Source organism: Spermophilus citellus (assembly GCF_964194105.1).
Source record: "Spermophilus citellus genome assembly, chromosome: 15".
Taxonomy (NCBI): Eukaryota; Metazoa; Chordata; class Mammalia; order Rodentia; family Sciuridae; genus Spermophilus; species Spermophilus citellus.
The window spans coordinates 22,755,485-22,773,645 of record NC_138195.1 but is presented as its reverse complement, the minus strand read 5'-3'; the positions used below and the strand labels follow the sequence as shown (position 1 = coordinate 22,773,645).

At 33.2% G+C, this 18,161-nt stretch overlaps 1 long non-coding RNA gene across 1 annotated transcript; it reads right to left on the bottom strand.

Annotated features, from left to right (window-relative positions):
• Positions 1-9,079: 9,079 nt before the first annotated feature.
• On the bottom strand, positions 9,080-13,938 carry LOC308634582. The gene is made up of 3 exons (XR_014019038.1): positions 13,806-13,938; positions 9,308-9,365; positions 9,080-9,212 (listed from the first exon to the last, which is right to left on the bottom strand). It is a non-coding gene; the product is annotated as an uncharacterized lncRNA (long non-coding RNA).
• Between the last annotated feature and the right edge of the window lie 4,223 nt (positions 13,939-18,161).

Genomic DNA, 18,161 nt, shown 5'->3' with positions numbered 1-18,161 from the left:
TGCCCTCTCCTTTTCCCTCTCACTCCTCTGCCCTATCTAGAATTAATCTGTAAGTATGAATATTATTATAGACACTATGGAAATCAGGAGGGTGGTTACTCCTAAAACTAGAAAGACAAATTATATTTCTTTCACTTCTTAGTTGAAATGAATTTCAAGTGTTTCAATAGACTCTCGTCTACAGTTCCTGCTAATCTTGAATTCTCTAATTTTGTTGTTTGCAGTATATCCTTTGTTTTCACTCTCTTATCAATCTACACAGTTACCTTGCTCTTCTTTAAAGACTACTTCCTAATTTTTTGCCTTTTAACCTTAAGATTCACCTAGCTTTCAGCTATTCATTTGGTTTTCTTTCTACATCTTTCCTTCCGCAACAGCGTACATGACAATCTTTTCTTCTACCAACATCTACAAATCTCAGTCCTGCACATAATTCTTTCTTGGTGCTATGCTCACTTGTTCTTGTGAACTACTAGTGGCCTTATATTTTTTTTTTGTAGAAACAGTGTCAGCATTCTGAGGATATTGAAGATGATATGTTCAAAAAGGGGGTAGGAAAAATTTGGTACAAAGAGCCTTACCTTTGTGTCAGGTGATGAAGGAGGAGTGCCATGCAAGCTCTTGACTTTGATTCTTCTGGCAGGAGCAGTCCAAAATATATTTTCCCCTACTCTATCAGAATCACTGTTGTCACCTGAGGCTTGATTTTCATGCTTCTCCCGATCACATTTTGCTTTCATGAAAAAAAAAATTAAAATACACGTGAAACTCTCTGTAATTTTAAGTGAATAAACAGCACAAGAATGGAAAGTTACCAAAGAGATTACCATCATTCTTGGATTGCCAACAATATTTACAAACTTCTTGTTTTTCTTCACAGACAGTCTAGGAAGAAAAAAACATGATAAGTGTAATGAGAAAGCATTACATAAAGGTTCTTCTCAGCAACACACAGATCATTTTATAAAATACACCACATCTGGGGCCACAAAGCATCGCTCAGTCCACCCAAATAATTGAAAACTTACCGTGCATCCCTTCAGATCATCACAGAATGAAATTAGAAAGCAACAACATAATAAAAAAATAAAAGCTTCTCTAACAAATATAAACTAAATGCATGCTTCTGATTGACCAAAGGATAGCAGAAGACATCATGGACAAAATATAATATTTAAAAGTAAATGAGAATAGAGACACAACATATCCAAAACTCAGAGGCATTATGAAAGTGGTTCAATGACGAGAGCCCAGAACACTGATTTAATTCATTACAAGAATAGAAACTCCCCAAATAAATAACCTAATAGAAAAAGAAGAACAAATCAACACTAAATGCAGCACAAGATGGGAAAGAATTAAAATCAGAGGCAAGATCCATGAAATGGAAACAACAAAACAGTTTCTAAAACAACAATGATACAAAAAGTTGGTCTTTTTTTAAAAAAAAATAAGATAAAATGGATAAACCTTAAGCCATGCTTATTAGAGAAAGAAGAAAAAATACAATTGTCTAAAATTTATGGTGTATAAGTAAATACCAAACATACAACTTTAGATTGGAATAGAGAGGCTAATCAGAAAATATTTGCAAAACTTATACTCCAATCACATAGAAAATCATAAAGACATTCATAAATTTCTACATTAAGATTACCTCCCCAAACTGAGCCTTGACAACATAGAAAATTAAAAGATCAATTTCAAACTATGAAATAGAAGATACTATTCAAAGCCCAGCCACAATGAAAAGCAAAAGCACACAATGGGATCTCAATGGATTTCAACCAGACCTTCAATGAAGAATTAACATCAGTCCTCTTCAAAGTATTCTATGAAGAAAAAAATGGAGGTGACACATCCAAACTCCTCTATGAAGCTAGAATTACGCTGATTCTAAAATCAGACAAAGACACATCAAGGAAACAAAACTTCAGGCCAATAATCCTAATGTACATAAAAATTGTTTTGTTTTGTTTTAAACACATACTACAAGGATACAGCCACATCAATGTTTATAGCAGCACAATACACCATAGCTAAACTGTGGATCCAACTTTGATGCCCTTCAGTGGATGAATGGATAAAAAAAAATGTGGCATACACAATGGAATATTACTCAGCAACTAAAGAATAAAATCATGGCATTTACAGGTAAATGGATGGCATTAGACAAGGTAATGTTAACTAAGTTAGCTAACCCCCAAAAAACAAATGCTGAACGTTTTCTCTGATATAAGGAGGTTGACTCATAGTGGGGTAGGTAGAGGGACCTTGGGTGGAATAGATGCATTCTAGATAGGAAAGAGAGATGGGAGAGAAAGGGAGAAGGCAGGGCATTAGCAAGGATGATGGAATGTGATAGACAATATTATTCAAAGTACATGAAGGAAGGCACAAATTGGGTGTCAACCTACTTTATATACAGAGATATGAAAAATTATGGTATACATGAATAATAAGAATTGTAATACAAAAAACAAAGTACATGTATAAAGACAGGAATTGGCATGAACATACTTTATATACAAAGATATGAAAAACTGTTCTCTATATGTGCAATGAGAATAGTAATATATATTGCTGTTGTGTATTTAAAGAAATAAAATCAATTAAATAGAAAATATATAAAAAAGGAAATGTTCTTAAAAAAATTGGTAAATTGCATAGTAAAACACATGAAAAAGATAGCCCACTACAAACAAGTGCATTGCACTCTAGGGATGCAATGTTGGCTAAACATAGGGAAAACAACCCTTATCATTTACCACATCATGACACAAAAAGACAAGAATACCATGAGTATCTCAAAAGAAGCAGAAAAAGCATTTAAAAAAATAGATGTTAAAACACAAGGAACCAGGAAGAGTAAAACATACCTCAACATTGTGAAATATATTTATACTAAAACCAAGGCCAACCTCATTCTATACAGAGACAAACTGAAAGCATTCCTTCTAAAAACTGGAAAATTTCAAGGATGCCTGCTCTTACCACTTCTGTTCAAAATACTCCTTTGTCACTCTAGCCAGAGTTATTATCCACAAAAGAGAAAGAAGAGGCATACATCCAGGAAAAGAAGACCTAACACTACTCTCTATTTCGAAAAGACATGATTCTCAGTTTACAAGACCCAAGAAACTGCACCTGAAAACTTCTGAAACTCATGAACAAATGCAGCAAACTAGCAAGAAACAATGAAAACCCATAAATCACTTTCATGGGAGTAAACAAACAATTCATGACCATTTAAGCCAGCACTGCTGAAGGTAATCAAAGAAATCCTACATATAAAAAAGATTAAAAAAACAGAGCATGCGAAAGAATAAATGTCACTAGAGTAGGTAAGCAACTGTGAATTATGAGTGAATCCAATGTTAAAAGAAAGCAAAGTACCATGAAAAAAATACATACCTGTCTACCATTTACACTGAATGTAAATGGGTTTGATTCAATTAAAAGACATTAAGTGGAATACTGAAGGAAAATATCAAGACATTTCTGTGAGAAAAAGAAAAACATCACATTCAAAGAGACTCTCAGAATGAAAGGATAGAAAATGGTATTTCCATTTTATACAAATGGAAGGCAAATGCAAGGAGCACTGGTTCTTCTCATATTTGCAAAAGCAGACTTCAAACCACAAAGAACCAGACATGACAAGGAGATTACTACCTACTGGTAAAAGGAATAATCCAACAAGAAGATATAATGGCTGTAAATATATCAGTGCCCCTAATTTATGGAAAATATTTCTCAAAGTGAAAAAAACAGATGTATAACAGTTTAATAAGTGTAGGTCACTTCAATTGATCACTCTAACAAATAGCTATGTCATCCAGACCAAAAAAAATCAACAAAAATTACACACTTCAAGGGTACGTTTGATCAAAAGGACTTTACAATGTCCTCAGAATATATACTCAGTAGAATAATAGTATAATATTCATTTTTCTCATAAACAGGTTCCAGAGTAGGCTGTAAAGTCTATTCGTAGCATATACACAAATCAATTCCTCACATATCATCTGATGATATTAAAATAATATTTCAAACTGAGACCAAGAAAAACACAGAAACAGTACATCTTCTTAGAGATGAGCAATACACTTTTACCCGATGTATGGCTCATCCACAAATCAGGTCAGGGGAAATATTAAAAGACCCATAATATCAATTAAAAAGAGAAACACAATCCAGATCTAGAGGGTACAATGAAAGCAGTGCTTAGATGGAAATTTATAAATGTGGCTACATACCATAAAAAATACGAGGGATATCAACTAAATAAACTACAGTGGAATCTCCAGGACTTAGGGAACCAAGAACAATCCAACTACAATTCCAGTAAAAACAAAGGAATGATAAATATTAGTATGAAAATTAATAACATGGAAAATGATTGAAAAAAATACAAAGGATCAATGGAACCAAGAGTTGGTTTTTGGAAAGATAAACAAGATGGATAAAGCCTGCACCAAACCAAACCAAGTAAAGAGAGAGAAGATATAAATGAATAAAATTAAGACAAAAGAAGTGGATCTTACAACACACCTTTATGAAATCCTGAGGAACATGAAGGACCACATTGAAAAGTTAAATGCCAATAAATCCAGAGAATGTTAGGATGATTTACATTATTAAATTTAGAATATATGGAAGTAGTAGATAAATGTCTCTCTATATATGACTTACAAAAATTGATTCAAGAGAATAACTGGAAATTTAAACAGACCAATAATATGTCATCATATTGAAGCAGTTATGAAAAGCCTTTCAAAAAATGCAAGTACCAGAGAGATTCATGGCTGAATTTTGCCAGACCATCAGATGAGAACTAACATGGCTACTCCCCCAAAGATTACATGTGATAGAAATGAAGGACACTGGCAAATGCATTCTAGGAGGGCAATATCATGAAGGCAATATCACTCTTTTAGGAAAACTGCATAAGAACAAAACAAGAAAAGAAAAAAAAATTAAAGAGAGAGTGAGAGAAGAGAGAGAGAGCGAGAGCGAGAGCGAGAGCGAGAGAGAGAGAGAGAGAGAGAGAGAATTTTTAATATTTATTTTTTAGTTCTCGGCGGACACAACATCTTTGTTAGTGTGTGGTGCTGAGGATCGAACCCGGGCCGCACGCATGCCAGGCGAGCTTGATACCGCTTGAGCCACATCCCCAGCCCAGAAAAAAATTTTAATAATATTCTTGAGGAAGGTATTTGCAAAACCCTCGTGGAATTAATGAAAATAATTCAAATAACATATTGTAAGCATCATACAACAACATAAAATTGGATTAATTAGAAGAATACAAAATGGTTCAACACATGCAAATCAATAATTGCAGAAAACCACAGAGACACAAGACAAAAGTCTCATGAAGACCTCAATAGATATAGAAGAAGCCTCTGAAAAAATTCAACAGTCCTTCATGAGATGTCTTAGCAAACAGAGTACAGCAAGAACTTCCTATAGTATTACAAACTCTCTATATTCTAAATCCAAAGTAAAGGGCAAACTGAATGGAGAAAAATCTACAGCATTTCATCTAAAATCAGAAATAAAAATGAGGTGTGCATGTTCACCAGATTTCACATTTCACCAGATCCCCTGAAATTATAGTCAGAGCAATTAGACAAGGGAAGTAAATAAAAAAAGAAGTCAATTTTCCCTATGTACAGATTATGTTAACCTCTTTTGGAAGATCCTAAAGGCTCTACCAGAAGAAGTTAAGATGGGATATAGAACTTTATCAAACTCTCTGAAAACAACTTCAAAATACAAGCAAGCATAATACAATACAAATACAAACAACCCCACTGAGACTGAAATAGGGATAACATCTCCATTTATAGTAGAAGCAAAATCATACATAGGCATAATCCAATCTAAAGTGGCAAATGGCAAAATCATAAAATGAAGTTGCAGAAGTCTCAGTAAGAAAACAAGAGACATTGTAAATTAGAGAAACATCTAATATTATAAAAAAAAGCAGATTTAATGTTGGGAATATATCTATATTCAGAAAGTGGTTCACAGATTTTATGCAATTTCTATCAAACCTCTGATGATATTCATGGAACTGGAAAAATTATCCTGAAATTCACATCATTGAGAAAAAGACCAAAAATTGAAAATGAAAACTTGAAACATAAGAGCAATGCAGAATGCACTACAGTACACAATTTCAAAGCATAACACAGAGCAATATATAGGAAAACACATGACCCTGGAATTAAAACAATCAGAACTGACTGAAGACACAGATACAAATCCACAAAACTGCAGTCATCTGATTCCTGGACAGAAATGCCAACAACAAATGCATGGGAAAAGAAAGCTTTAATTAAAAAAGGCCAAGCAATAAAAGAAATGATAAAGAGAGTAAAGAAAAAAATCTATAGAAGAGGATAAAATCTGTCTACAACTCATCTGAGAGAGCATCAATAAGAATATTCAAACAATACAAAACACTTAATGCCATAAATACAATTAAGTCAATACGAACTAAACAAACATTTTTCAAAAGAAGAAACACAAAAGATCAAATAAGTAAGAAAAATTGATCTAAGTATCTACTAATCAAGGATATGCAAGTCAAAACTACACAGAGATTTTCCTCTGAATTCAGTTAGAATGTTAAAGACCAAGAATATAGACAATAAATGTTGGTGAGAACGTGGGAAAAAGGTACATTCATACATTGTTGGTGGGACGACAAGTTAGTGCAAACACTCTAGGAGGGAGAATGGAGATTTCTCAAAAAACTGTGATTGAAACCACCATATAGACATATATGCACCAGTTATATGTCCAAAGTGGAAAAATCAGCAGACCAATAGAGATGCAAATATATCAATGTCTATAGAAAACAACACACAGTAGCCAAGACATACTGAATGGAATATAAATGTGATATATATATATATATATGTTTTACTCTGTCTTTTCTAGTGAGACTTAGATATGAGCCAATAAATAGATGGAATTGGGAATGTCATACAAAATGCAATAAGTCAAATGAGAAAACCAAGCACAGAAAAGTTTTCTCTCATAGGCAAAAGATAAAGCAACCTAGGAAAAACAATAGTGGAATGGACATCACAAAGTTAAGGGAAGATTAGTGAAGTAGAAAATGATTGATGGGGAAGTAGAAAGGTTAGATTCCTGGAGGGAATAGGCAATGAATGTGATTATTATATCACAATGAACTCAACTCATGTTCAACCACAAGGCACTTTATAGAAAAACACATAGTAATGGTTAAAATGGATATCCATATGTTGAAGAATGGATATAGATCTCTATATCTCCCCATGCACAAGACAACACAAAATGGATACAAAACATAGATTGAGTAATAGGAATGCTGCTAATGCTTCTAGGTAATCCAAGGAAACATCTCATTATATACCACAGACTAAGGCTTTATGTACAGAAATATTAAGCAGAGGAAATAATAGCACAAAGACACAAACAGAAGTGCATCAAAGTAAAATTTTCATAAGACCAAAGGGACCCACCAATATAGTGAGGAGAAAGTTTATAGCATAGAGGGCAATCCTCGCTGGCTAATCTTTGATAAAGGATTGGTATATTAAATATATAAACAAGTAAGAAGATATCAACTATATAAGTGATAAGGCTACATATCTTATAAGGCTAACTACCTTATCAGAGGGATCTCAACTCTATAGCCTAGAGATGAATCTCGAGGTCTTAGGGAAACAAGAACAATCCCACTCCAAATCCAAGACAAATGAACAAATGATACATATTCATGCCAAAGGAATGAAAAAGAATATGAATGAAAAAGAGAGTTGTGTTTTTGAGAAGAGAAACAAGTTTTATAAATCTGAACCAAAGTAACCAAAGGAGAGAGACAGAAGATACAAGTGAAATAATTTACTATCCAAAATGTGGTTCTTATAACCAACAGTTTTTTGAAATCCAGAGGACCACTTGATACTACTAAGGAACATTAAATGGCAATGAATGAGAAATCTACTAGTTTTATGTTAGGATGTCTTATATTTTAAAAAAGAACACATAGAATAATGTTTTGTGAGTGACCTGCTTCAAACTAACTTATACACGTATGCAAGTATACCACAGTGAAACCCTCTATTCTGTAAAGCCAATGTGCACTGTCCCAAAACTTTGACCATCTTAATCATTTTCAATCTATAATTCATTACTGCTCAGATAAAATAATTATTCCAAATCTCGATAAGTCGGGAAGTGAAGAAATTTATTAAGTATCTAATATGTGTAGTTATATTTATGCATATGCTTGTATATTTTAGAATCACAAAATGACTGTGGTCATGTTTTCTTTTTTTTTTTTTTTTGTGGTCATGTTTTCTATCACCTGTGATCCTGCCACTCCACAATGTGAGAAGAAGAATGGTAAACAAATGTTCTCTCTGTCCACAATATTCTCCTGCTACATTTTTATGAGGCTGGCTCTCTCCCTGCCTGACTTGTCCACTTAATTGTTACACATGGTAAGATCTTCACTGATTCCAGTATTCCTCTCACACAACTCTGCACATTGGAACTACACAAGTATTTCAAATATTTGAAAGAAGTGAGAATTATATTTCTTTCTCTTCTTAATTAAAATGCATTTCAAGTGTTTCAGATGAATCTAGTCTACAGTTCCAGGTGTCCTTAACTTCACTCTTCTTGTTGTGTTTGCAGTACCTCTTTATCTTCACTCTCTCACTCAATCTAGATAGTTATGTCATTCTTCTTTCAGGAATAATTCCAATTTTTCTCCTTTCTCACATTCAGATTCACCTAGGTATTCATTTGTTTTTTCTCTCTTTCATTTGGTTTTACTTCCTTCTGAAAGAGCATTCCTAACCACTGATTACACGCTAAAACTTCTACAAATCACAGTCCTGGCACACATGTCTTTCTTGGTGCTGTGCTTATTTGCTATGGTGAACTAGTAGGAACCTTATATTTTTTTCTAGGATCAATGTCACCATTATGAGGATATGGGAGATGATATGTTAACAGGGCCTGGGAAAAAAGTCTTACAATGCATCTTACCTTCTTGCCACGTGAAGTAGGAGGAGTACCATGCAAGCTCTTTACTTTCATATTTTTTGCACAAGTGTTCCAAACTACATTTTCTGCTTCATTATCAGAATCACTGCTGTCTAGCAAGGTTTGATTTCCTTGCTTATTCTGGTCATATTTTCCTTTTATGATAAAAAATGAAGCAAAACACTCATGAAATTCTCTCTAACTTCAAATTGATAAACAGCACAAAAATGAGCAGTCTCAAAGAGATTACCGTCATTCCTGGATTGCCAAAAATATTTACGAACTTCTCCTTTCCCTTCATGGACAGTCTAGAAAGGGAAAAAGGATAAAAATATGGTAACTGTAATGAGAAAGTCTTACATACACTTTTTTCTCTGAAGGGCAAAGATCATTTTCTAAAACAGACCACATATGAGGCCACAAAGCATCAGTTAATACATCAAAAACATGAGACGTGGTTCCTTGCATGCCGTCAGATAATGGAATGAAATTAGAAAGTAACAATACAATAAAAAATAAAAGCTATTCTAACACCTCTAGAGTAAATAATAGTACAGCATGGATGATATCTAAGAATACTTAAAAGTGAGAATAAAGACACAACATATCTAAACACTTAGACACTATAAAGAGCAAAGAGAAAGAAAATACAAATGAATCAATTTACAGGCAAAAATATAGATCTTACAACAGACACGTTTCCGAAATTCAGACAATTAAGGACTATATTAAAAAGTTAAATGCCAATAAATGGGAAATCCAGAGCACTATTTGGATAATTTACATCATAAAAAGTAGAAAATGTAGAAAAATTGGATAGAGTTCTAGAAATGTATAACATACAAAAATAGAATCAAAAGGATACTGAAAATCTAAACAGACAAGCACCATGCAATTATATTGAACTAGTAATAATCAGCCTTCCAAAAACAAAAGCTCAGGACCAAAGAGATTCATGGCTGAATTGTTTCAGACCTTCCAATAAGAACCAACACTGATGCTCCCCAAAAGATAACAAGGGATATGAAAGGGAAGTAACTGGCAAATGCACTCAATGAGGTAAAATCACACTTACAGGAAATTTGGATAATAAAACAAAAGGGAAATAAATAGATTTAATAATATTCATTTTGAAGATATTTGCAAAACCCTTCATGAAATACTGCAAAACAATTTCAACAACATATTTCCATAATTATATACAATAAAATTCATGAATGGCTTAACAATGGAAATCAAGAAATGCAGTATACCTCAGAGATACAGGACAGAAGAAGCCTCTAACAAAATTCAACAGTCTTTAATGAGAAGTTTTTAAAACAGAGGACATCAGAAACTTGCTGTAGTATTATAAAGTCTGTGTATACCAAATCCAAAGTAAAGGGCATATTGAATGGTGGAAAATCTATGACATTTTCTCTAGATTCAGAACTAAGGATGAGGTGTGCTTGTTCACCAGATCTCACATTTAAAGGCACTCAATGGAATTTTATTCAGAGCAATTAGAAAGAAAAAGTGAATAAAAAGTAAGAAGTCAATTAGACAGGAAAAGTAAATAAAAAGTTAAGAAGTCAAATTATTGTGTACAGGTCATGTGATCTTCTTTGAGAACATTCTCAAGGCTCTACCAGAAGAAGATAAGATAGGATATAGAATTTCAGCAATTTTAGGAATAAAAACAACTTGACAATACAAATATGAAGAATACATCCACATACAATAAAAACAACCACACTAAAACTGAAATTAGGATAACATCTCCATTTATAGTAGAAGCAAAATCATACATAGGAGTAATCCAATTCAAAGAGGCAAATAGCAGAATGATAAAATGAAATTAAAGAAGTCTCAAGAGCAAAAATAAGAAGAAAAATAAATCATCAGAAAACAGATAATATCTAATATTCAAGAAAAGGCAGACGATGTTGGGAACATATCTATATTCAGAAAGTGATTCACAGATTTTATGCAATTTCTATCAAACCTCTGATGGTGTTCATGGAACTGGAAAAAATTATCCTGAAATTCATATCATTGAAAAAAAGACCAAAAATTGAAAATGAAAACTTGAAACGTAAGAGTAATGCAGAATGCAATATAATACACAATTTCAATGTATAACACAGAGCACTAGTAAGGAAAACAGCGTGACCCTGGCATTAAAACAATCCAGAACTGACTGAAAACACAAAGACCGATCCACAAATTTGCAGTCATCTGATTCCTGGACAGAAATGTCAAGAACAAATGCATGGAAAAAGAAAGTTTCTTGAAAAAGGACCTGGCAACAAAGGAAATGATAAAGAGATTGAAGAATGAACCTACAGAAGAGGAGAAAATCTTATCTACAACTCCCCTGAGAGGGAATAAATAAGAATATATAAAGAATACAAAACATTTAATATCATGAACACAATTAAGTCAATGAATAAGAACTAAGCAAACATTTCTCAAGAGAAGAAACATAAATGATTAAATATGTAAGAAAAAAATGATCAAAATATCTAGTAATCAAGGAAATGCAAGTCAAAACTACACTGAGATTTTCCTCTGAATTCAGTTAGAATGTTAAATATCAAGAATATAGACAATAAAGGTCAGAGAGAATTTGGAGAAAAGGTACACTCACACATTGTTGGTGGGACGACAAGTTAGTGCAAACACTCTGGGAGGGAGAATGGAGATTTCTCAAAAAACTGGGAATGAAACCACCACCATGTGGAGATATACTCCTCTGTGTTTGTCCAAAGTGGTAAAATCAGCAGACAACTGGGGATACAAATACATCAATGTCTATAGCAAAACAAGTAGCCAAGACGTACTGAATGGAATATAAATGTGGTATATATACATAGAAAAGTTTTACTCTGTCTTTTTGAATGAGATTTTTCTATCAGCCAATAAATGGATGAAATTGGAGAATGTCGTACAAAATACAATAAGTGAAATGAGACAATCAAGCACAGAAAAGTTTTCTCTCATAGGCAAAGCTAAAGCAACAGAAGAAGAACAATGGTGGAATGGATATCATGAAGTTAAGGGAAGATTAGTGAAGTAGAAAATGACTGATGTGGAAGGAGAAATGTTAGATTCCTAGAGGGAATGTGCAATGAATGTGACATAATTACTTGATGTCCATGTGTAAGTATATAATGGTGACCTCCACTTTTATGTATCTCAATTATCACTGATTAAAAATTAAAAATTAAAGGAGTGTAAAGGTATCTACTAGAGGAGAGGAAGGTGAGGGAGGAGAAAAGGAAAGGGAGGAACCCGGGTCTGAAATAGTACCAACAAAATGCATGTATGATTATATCCCAATGAACTCAACTCATGTTCAACCATAAGGCTCTTTATAGAAAAACACATGGTATTGGTTAAACTGGATATCCATATGTTGAAGAATGATATAGATCTCTATATCTCCCCATGCACAAGACAACACAAAGCAGATACAAAATATAGATTCAGAGTAGATGTGCTGCTAATGCTTCTAGGTAATCCAGGGAAACATCACATCATATAACTAGACTAAGGCTTTACGAACAGGAATATTATAGCAGAGGAAATAATAGCAAAAAGACACAAACAGAAGTGCACTCAAATAAAATCTTCAGAAGAGCAAAGGAAACTATTAACAGAGTAAGGAGAAAGTTTATTGCATGGAGGACAATCCTTGCTGGTTAATCTTTGACAAAGGACTGGTATAATACGTATAAAATAAGACTGAAATTCAGCACTGGAAATACAAACAACCCATTTAATCAATGGCACATGAACAGAGAGGTCACAAAGGAAAATGTATAATTGCTCAGCATTTATATGAAGTGCTATTCACTGTCTTTAGCCATCAGAAACATGCAAATCAAAATTCAATTTGGAGCCTATCTTACCCCATTCAGAGAGGCAATATTCAAGAATACAAGAAATAAACTCCAATGATGATATGGGGAATAGGAATTCTTCAACATTATTGTCGATGATGAATATTATTTTTGTTGATTTTTTAAATAAATGACAGCAGAATGCATCACAATTATTATTACACATATACAGCACATTTTTTCATATCTATAGTTGTATATAAAATAGGTTGACACCAATTCATGCCTTCATACTTGTACTTTGGATAATGATGTCTATCACATTCCACCATCCTTGCTAATGCCCTGCCCTCTCCTTTTCCCTCTCACTCCTCTGCCCTATCTAGAATTCATCTATGAGGATGAATATTACTACAGACACTATGGAAATCAGGAGGGTGGTTACTCCTAAAATAGAAAGACAAATTATATTTCTTTTGCTTCTTAGTTGAAATTAATTTCAAGTGTTTCAATAGACTCTCGTCTACAGTTCCTGCTAATCTTCACTTCTCTAATTTTGTTGTTTGCAGTATATATCCTTTGTTTTCACTCTCTTATTCAATCTACACAGTTACGTTGCTCTTCTTTAAAGACTACTTCCTAATTTTTTGCCTTCTAACCTTAAGATTCACCTAGCTTTCAGCTATTCATTTGGTTTTATTTCTACTTCTTTTCTTCCTCAACAGCTTACATGACAATCATTTATTCTATCAACATCTACAAATCTCAGTCCTGCACATAATTCTTTCTTGGTGCTATACTCATTTTCTCTTGTGAACTACTAGTGGCCTTATATTTTTGTCGGAACAGTGTCAGCATTCTGAGGATATTGAAGATGATATGTTCAAAAAGGGGGTAGGAAAAATTTGTTACAAGGAGCCTTACCTTCATGTCAGGTGACGAAGGAGGAGTACCATGCAAGCTCTTGAATTTGATTCTTCTGGAAGGAGCAGTCCAAAATATATGTTCCCCTACTCTATCAGAATCACTGTTTTCACCTGAGGCTTGATTTTCATGCTTCTCCTGATCATGTTTTGCTTTCATGAAAAAAAATTAAAATACACGTGAAACTCTCTGTAATTTCAAGTGAATAAACAGCACAAGAATGGAGAGTCTTCAAAGAGATTACCATCCTTCTTGGATTGCCAAAAATATTTATGAACTTCTCCTTTTTCTTCACAGACAGTCTAGGAAGAAAAAAAACATGATAAGTGTAATGAGAAAGCATTACATAAAGGTTCTTCTCAGCAACACACAGATCATTTTATGAAATACACCACATCTGAGGCCACAAAGCATCTCTCAGTCCATCCAAATAATTGAAACTTACCGTGCATCCCATCAGATCATCACAGCATAAAATTAGAAAGCAACAACATAATAAAAAAAAATAAAAGCTTCTCTAACAAATATAAACTAAATGCATGCTACTGACTGACCAAAGGACAGCAGAAGACATCATGGACAAAATATAATACTCAAAAGTTAATGAGAATAGAGACACAACATATCCAAAACTCAGAGGCATTATGAAGGTGTTCAATGAGGAGAGCTCAGAAAACTGATTTCATTCATTAAAAGAATAGAAACTCCCCAAATAAATAACCTAAGTAATAGAAAAATAAGAATAAATCAACATTAAACGCAGCACAAGATGGGAAAGAATTAAAATCAGAGGCAAGATCCATGAAATGGAAACAACAAAACAGTTTCTAAAACAACAATGATATAAAAAGTTGGTATTTAAAAAAAATAAGATAAAATGGATAAACCTTAAGACATTCTTATTAGAGAAAGAAGAAAAAATACAATTGTCTAAAATTTATGATGTATAAGTAAATATCAAACAGAAAACTTTAGATTGGAATAGAGAGGCTAATCAGAAAATATTTGCAAAACTTATACTCCAATCACATAGAAAATCATAAAGACATTGAGAAATTTCTACATAAAAATTACCTACCCAAACTGAGCCTTGACAACATAGAAAATTAAAAAGATCAATTTCAAACTATGAAATAGAAGATACTATCAAAGCCCAGCCACAATGAAAAGCAAAAGCACACAATGGGATCTCAATGGATTTCAACCAGACCTTCAATGAAGAATTAACATCAGTCCTCTTCAAATTATTCTATGAAGAAAAAAATGGAGGTGACACATCCAAACTCCTCTATGAAGCTAGAATCACACTGATTCCAAAATCAGACAAAGACACATCAAGGAAACAAAACTTCAGGCCAATAATCCTAATGTACATAAAAAATTGTTTTGTTTTGTTTTAAACACATACTACAGGGACACATCCACATCAATGTTTATAGCAGCACAATACACCATAGCTAAACTGTGGATCCAACCTTGATGCCCTTCAGTGGATGAATGGATAAAAAAAAAATGTGGCATACACAATGGGATACTACTCAGCAACTAAAGAATAAAATCATGGCATTTACAGGTAAATGGATGGCATTAGACAAGGTAATGTTAACTAAGTTAGCTAATCCCCAAAAAACAAATGCTGAATGTTTTATCTGCTATAAGGAGGCTGACTCATATTGCGGTAGGTAGAAGGACCTTGGGTGGAATAGATGCATTCTAGATAGGAAAGAGAGATGGGAGAGAAATGGAGAAGGCAGGGGATTAGCAAGGATGATGGAATGTGATGGACATTATTATTCAAAGTACATGAATGAAGGCACAAATTGGGTGTCAACCTACTTTATATACAGAGATATGAAAAATTATGGTATAGATGAATAATAAGAATTATAATACAAAAAAACAAAGTACATGTATAAAGACAGGAATTGGCATGAACATACTTTATATACAAAGATATGAAAAATTGTGCTCTATATGTGTAACAAGAATAGTAATGTATATTGCTGTTGTGTATTTAAAGAAATAAAATCAATTAAATAGAAAATATATTAAAAAAGGAAATGTTCTTAAAAAAATACTGGTAAATTGCATAGTAAAACACATGAAAAAGATAGTTCACTACAAGCAAGTGGGTTGCACTCTAAGGTTGCAATGTTGGCTGAACATAGGGAAAACAACCCTTATCATTTACCACATCATGACACAAAAAGACTAGAATACTATGACTATCTCAAAAGAAGCAGAAAAAGCATTTAACAAAATAGAAGTTAAAACACAAGAAACCAGGAGGAGTAAAAACTTACCTCAACATTGTGAAATATATTTATACTAATACCAAGGCCAACCTCATTCTATATAGAGACAAACTGAAAGCATTCCTTCTAAAAACTGAAAATGTCAGGGATGCCTGCTCTTATCACTTCTGTTCAAAATACTCCTTTGTCACTCTAACCAGAGCTATTATCCACAAAAGAGAAAGAAGAGGCATACATCCAGGAAAAGAAGACCTAACACTACTCTCTATTTCGAAAAGACATGATTCTCAGTTTACAAGACCCAAGAAACTGCACCTGAAAACTTCTGAAACTCATGAACAAATGCAGAAAATAAGCAAGACAATCAAAACCCATAAACCACTTTCATGGGAGTAAACTAAAACAATTCATGACCATTTAAGCCAGCACTGCTGAAGGTAATCAAAGAAATCCTACATATAAAAAGATTAAAAAAACAGAGCATGCGAAAGAATAAATGTCACAAGAGTAGGTAAGAAACTGTGAATTATGAGTGAATCCAATGTTAAAAGAAAGCAAAGTACCATGAAAAAAATACATACCTGTCTACCATTTACACTGAATGTAAATGGGTTTCACGATTCAATTAAAAGACATTAAGTGGAATACTGAAGGAAAATACCAAGACACAATTGTACGTTTCTGTCAGAAAAAAACATCATATTCAAAGAGACTCTCAGAATGAAAGGATAGAAAATGGTATTTCCATTTCATACAAATGGAAGCCAAATGCAAGGAACACTGGCTCTTCTCATATTTGTCAAAGCAGACTTCAAACCACAAAGAACCAGACATGACAAGGAGGTTACTACCTACTGGTAAAAGGAATAATCCAACAAGAAGATATAATGGCTGTAAATATATCAGTGCCCTTAATTTCATGAAAAATATTTCTCAAAGTGAAAAAAATAGATGGATACCAGTTTAATAAGTGTATGTCACTTCAATTGATCACTCTAACAAATAGCTATGTCATCCAGACCAAAAAAAATCAACAAAAATTACAGACTTCAAGTGTACGTTTGATCAAAAGGACTTTACAATGTCTACAGAATATATACTCAGTAGAATAATAGTATAATATTCATTATTCTCATAAACAGGTTCCAGAGTTGGCTATAAAGGCTATTTGTAGCATATACACAAAGCAATTTCTCACATATCATCTGATGATATTAAAATAATATTTCAAACTGAGACCAAGAAAAACACAGAGACAGTACATCTTATTAGAGAATGAGCAATACAATTTTACCCGATGTATGGCTCATGCACAAATCAGGTCAGGGAAATATTAAAAGACCCATAAAACCAATTAAAAAGAGAAACACAATCCAGATCTAGAGGGTACAATGAAACCAATGCTAAGATGGAAATTTATAAATGTGGCTACATACCATAAAAAATGCGAGGGATATCAACTAAATAAACTACAGTGGAATCTCCAGGACTTACGGAAACAAGAACAATCCAACTCCAATTCTAGTAGAAACAAAGGAAGGATAAATATTAGTATGAAAATTAATTAACATGGAAAATGATTGAAAAAATACAAAGGATCAATGGAACCAAGATTTGGTTTTTGAAAAGATAAACAAGATGGATAAAGCCTGCACAAAACCAAACCAAGTAAAGAGAGAGAAGATATAAATGAATAAATTTAAGACAAAAGAAGTGGGTCTTACAACACACCTTTCTGAAATCCTGAGGAACATTAAGAACTATATTGAAAACTTAAATGCCAATAAATCCAGAGAATGTTAGGATGATTTACATTATGAAATTTAGAATATGTGGAAGTAGTAGATAAATGTCTCTCTATGTATGACTTACAAAAATTGATTCAAGAGAATAACTGGAAATTGAAACGGACTAATAATATGTCACTATATTGAAGCAGTTATGAAAAGCCTTTCAAAAAATGCAAGTACCAGAGTGATTCATGGCTGAATTTTGCCAGACCATCAGATGAGAACTAACACGGCTACTCCCCCAAAGATTATATGTGATAGAAATTAAGGACACTGGCAAATGCATTCTAGGAGAGCAATATCATGAAGGC